Here is a 4,985-nt window from a genome sequence, read left to right on the forward strand (position 1 = left end):
CCCTGCCGTGGACTTCAATGCCATAGGAAGTTTCACCATCGCCAGCTGGGTAAAACTGCGGGATCCACCCATTCATCCATCAACTATTTACGGCTATTGGGCTCCTCCTCATTTTCTTTTTGATGCCTGGGCAAATGGAAAGCTTCGTTTCCAGGTTAAAAATAGCAGAGACGAAAACCAACCATCTCTTAACGAAGGGTGAGATATTTCAGGGTTATGTGTTTTAATGAAATTCTTTCAACCACATGAAATACAAAATGATTTCTCTCCAGGAACTAACAAGGACAAACTTAATTTTATTACTGGTAATTAATCAATCCTATGCTAAAAAAATTAATAAAGTTGGCCTAATGTGCTGGCAAAGGGTGGCGCGGTGGCCTCATGGTTAATGCGCTTCTCTTTGAAATCGAGCGGTCCGGGTTAGAGCCCTGACCGGGACATTGTGTTGTGTTCTTGAGCAAGACACTTTACTCTCACAGTGCCTCTCTCCCCGCCAGGTGCATAAATGGGTACCGGCGAATTTAATGCTGGAGTAAGCCTACGATGGACTAGCATCCCATCTAATCCAGGGGGGAGTAGAAATACTCCTAGTCGCTTCATGCTACGGAAACCGGGATAATCTCCGGCCTGATGGGCCACTTGGCTCATATGTAGACTTTACCTTTTTACATTTAATGGGCCAGTGAAGGGTGGGTTTGCGGTGGGATGCATTTTTCTTGCCAAAATATCATTTCATTTGGTGTGCCGGTTTGTCACAGCCTCATTCACACCTCCTTCCTTATTTTCCTACTTGACCACAGAAAGAAATGAGCATGAGCTATATATTTATATAGGCGAAGTAAGAATTAGACCTCAGTTTACAAATTTTTACAGGGCTCCTCCAGTTGATAAGTGGTTTCATGCCGCTGCAGTCTGGAAAAAAAACTCAAAAGAGGTTTTCTTGTTCATCGATGGTCAGAAGGTTGGGACCGAGTCTGGTGTGCCGAGCTACGTAAAATTCAAGGAAGATTTCCCTTCTACTTTTGATATTGGGCTAAAGAGGGACGGCGGTCACTCATTAATTGGACATTTGAGAGACTTGATGATTATTGGAAGGCATCTCACTGGTGAAGAGTTAACTAATATGGAAGGTGAAAAATTGCTAACCTTATAGATGAGCAATTTAAAATACAAAACTAACACTTAGTTAAAGTAAAAAGCAGTTTAAGAACTATATTATCAATTTCAATATCTTGGTAGGCCCAACCTTACTCTTTAAGCTTCTAGCTTCTTTACCAAGCTCCTACGTATCTAATCGACTTACTTACTCGTTATGATCCCTCGAGATTACTTCGTTCATCTGCTAAAAACTTGCTTTGGAATCCAACCTATGATCTTAAAACTTATGGTGGGCGTTTTTTTTGCCGTTGCTGCGCCATTGCTGTGGAATCCTCTAACTCAGTTGTTTTTGGGGTGTTATTATTTGGGGTTTTTCCACTATTTCTTCTTTAATTTTCCTACTTTGATTCTTTTCACGCAAGCAACTGTGTTGAGGTATTCCTTGATTTTAATGATAACTTTCTCAACTCTCGAACAATTACTTTATACATCTGACGTAGCTTTTCTAGTTCCATTTCGGCGTCATCGTAAAAGGTTTTTTTTTTTATTCAAAGGTTTTCCATGCAAAAGTAACTACAGCCATTTTAATGTTTGTATTAATCGTTTTCAGATCCATTTGGTGGAGTATGGATCGGTCTAAATGACATCACCTCAGAAGGAACTTTTCATTGGCCAGATGGTAATCACGTGACGTACACTAAGTGGGCCTCCAATCAACCAGACAACCAGAATGAAAACCACGACTGTGTGAGAATGACGGCTAACAAGGGGGCCTGGGACGACACTAGTTGTGAGAAAGCACTCCCTTTTGTTTGTGAAAAGAAAGGCTAAACTGTCTGTCAACTTGAACTGATCGAAGAGGGAGGGCAAGATTTTAACTTATGCAATTATAACCAACAGTGTAACTTTTTGTAAATGTAGAAAATAGACATCGACTTGGTTGTAGTAATTTCATCTGCTCGCTTAGCTATAGCCGCTGCTGTGTAGCAAGAAATTATGATCCTACTCTTGTGTGTAGTTATCACTATAGTAACGGCACTGTTGCCATCAAGAGTTCAAGGGCTAGAGTGACGGCTTATATATGTTATATTTCTTGTAATGATGTAATTTCTTTGACCCCAACAACCCGACTAGCTTGCTCATAGGATTCATTTAAAAGCCACTGCAGAAGGCCTCCCAGGGGCTTTGAGAAACAAGGGAACACGATCATTTATTTCGAGGGAACAAGAGATATTTTGGGGTTTAATTTGAGGGAACCAGGGATATCTCTTCTATTGGGAAAATTTGACGAAAAATTCTCGGGAACAACGGAATTTATTAATAGGAAACAAGAGAGAAAAAAATGTCCAAGGGATCAAGGGAACGTGTTACCCCCTCTGGGAGGCCCTCACTGCACGTGAGGCTCTCTTGGTCGTTCCCGCCAACACCACCGATAGGCACAGTAAGGGAAAAAATAGATATTTTGAGATAAGTTTTCGACACTCAATAAAAAAACCGCTTCACTTCTGCACCAAGCGAAAGTTTTAAGGACTCCACTTGAACATATAAGCATTTTATGTAATCTGTACATTTTTCATTATTTCCATAATTGACGATGGATGTTTTGCAGGCAGATTTGCTGGGGCGAGTTTTGGGGGAAGGGTGAATTGGGTAGTTAGTCACCCCCATTTGGAGAAGCAAAAATGAAAAAGATTGAGAATATTATGGCAGAAATAAAGGCAAACACTCTGGACAGGCACCTCTGTGTAATTTCTTCTTTGTGGTATTGCTAGTTTTTCTGGTGTAACAGTTTTCAGTTATGTTCCAATTCTCAAATCGCAACATCTTTTGGGCATGCCCCATTGATTCTGGAACCCCAAGGTACCAACCACTCCCCCCCTCCTTGAAAAATCCTGTAACCGTCCCTGGTTTGTTAAGTTCAATAGCGTGGTTTTTTAAAGAAACAAGACAAGTGATTGCATACAGTTGAAATATAGGTGACTGCAGAAGCATATCACCTAGAACTAGGTGATATGCTTCTGGTGACCGGTACAATAACATGCGATTCATTTCTTTCCTTAATCAGTTCCTCCTGCATGTATTTTATTAATCTAAGTTATCTGTAACAATGCTATTACACCTGTCAAGATGAGTGTTTCGATAGCTCAAATGTTAAGGGAATTTTTCAAAAGATGTAGTACCTAAGGTTCTTGTTTGTTCATAAAATCTTTTCAGGATTGGAATTTAACACTCCAGACGGTTGCTTTCGTTAAAGCGAAAGGTCGCAGAAATTGTTGATGGCGGTATTAATAGCACAAGTAAAACCTAATCACCAGGGCTGAAATACGTATAAAGCCAGACCTTTGAACCCAGCATCGTTTCGAATCCAATAATACCATGGGTCAAAAAGTTGTTTCCAAAAGTTTACGCCCGCTGTTTAAACCAAAAACAAAACAGTTCATTGAATTTTTTTATGGAAGAACAGTATATCTTTCGTCTAGAAAATAGATATTGACTCAAAGTTTAAAGCAATTGAAAGCATGCGCTTTTTTGCTGATATCTTCATAGTAACACTCAAAATATCCTGGATTTAGAATAAAATCCCCGTCGGTGCGGTTTTAACACCATAGCTGTTAGAGCTTTACTTTGAAATGGTGCTGTTTTGAGTGTGTAATTAAAAATCAAGCGTATGATTTTATGTAACTGAAATGTTACGTTGTTCTGTACCTTGTGGTGTGTCAGGTGATTTTAGCTTGAACGTAATTTAAGTGTGTTATTGATCCAGTGAAATAACTGATGAAAATAACAATCATTTAAGTACTGTAAATTGATCGTTTCTAGGCCCTCCTTGGGTATGAAAGGGTGGCAATTAACAAGACCAATGTGTTGTTTTAAATTATGTCGAGTAATATATACTGGGTCAACCCCAAGTGTGTGCGAGCAATTTTAATCGAACTCTACTGAGGAGTTCGTTCATGTTGATGGGTTTTCAGTTTTGTTTCCTTAATTTTATTGAACGAAGTGACTGAATGAAGTAGAATGAATGATGAAACTCCTCAGGTTGGGATGAAAAAGTAAAAAACTAGCCTTTCTTTGGAGTTATGACATTTCGAAGGTTAATTAACAATAAATAATACTTTTGTTTACTAATAATCGAAAATAGCAAGACAAATACGAGATAGAAGTTGTTTTTTCTTAACTTTTTAACTAAACAGTCGGCCATCCTTAGATATGGGAACCCGGACAGCTGTTGGTTCCCATGAAAGCTAATGTGATGTTAATTAAGGGTACTGTATTAGCACAGCTTGGGCTATATCGTTGCAAAGAATCGTGCACACACCTGTATTTTTGGGAAGACTCGGTACAGAGGAATACTGGGCTTCATAAATCCGATTTCCTTGCCTGAGAGGGTTAAACGTACAGCAAGAATGTTTATCCAACGTTAAAAGCCGAAAGGTATGAAATGCATGTTGTTCTGTTGTTGCGTGTTTTTTCTTTATCAGTTATCATTTGTCGTTGTTAGAGGATTTCGTATTAATTGAGCTCGCTTCAGCGAAAGTGTTTTCAAAACACTGATATGAAGAAGTTGTCAAGCTCGAGGGCCTAAAAAGAAAACTGACGAAGTCAGTATGCGTGCTCAAAATCCGTAACACTGAAAAAATTCTTGGGAAAGAGAAAGAAAGAAAGCCGCTTATGATTTGTTTACTCATTCCCATACCTTAGTTTCGTCCAAGTTTTGAACACAAATGCGTATAGCTCTCCGGTGAGATAGTGTTGTTTCCCAGGAAAGGAGATTCAGGGATAAGATTTGGCCATGTTCGTTAATGATTTCATTTACTTGTTATTTTTTTTTTTCCAGAATGCAGTGGATAGTGATAGTTTGGCTTCCTTTCGTTACTGGATGTAAA

The 4,985-nt window shown here is 39.1% G+C and overlaps 1 protein-coding gene across 1 annotated transcript in view; it reads left to right on the top strand.

Moving 5' to 3' along the window:
• Nucleotides 1-4,985, top strand: part of LOC145467895 (uncharacterized) — a 195,093-nt gene that overhangs the window by 138,844 nt on the left and 51,264 nt on the right. The gene's annotated exons all lie outside the window — the stretch shown is intronic.

The sequence above is a fragment of the Orbicella franksi genome, chromosome 14, assembly GCF_964199315.1.
Source record: "Orbicella franksi chromosome 14, jaOrbFran1.1, whole genome shotgun sequence".
NCBI classification, from domain to species: domain Eukaryota; kingdom Metazoa; phylum Cnidaria; class Anthozoa; order Scleractinia; family Merulinidae; genus Orbicella; species Orbicella franksi.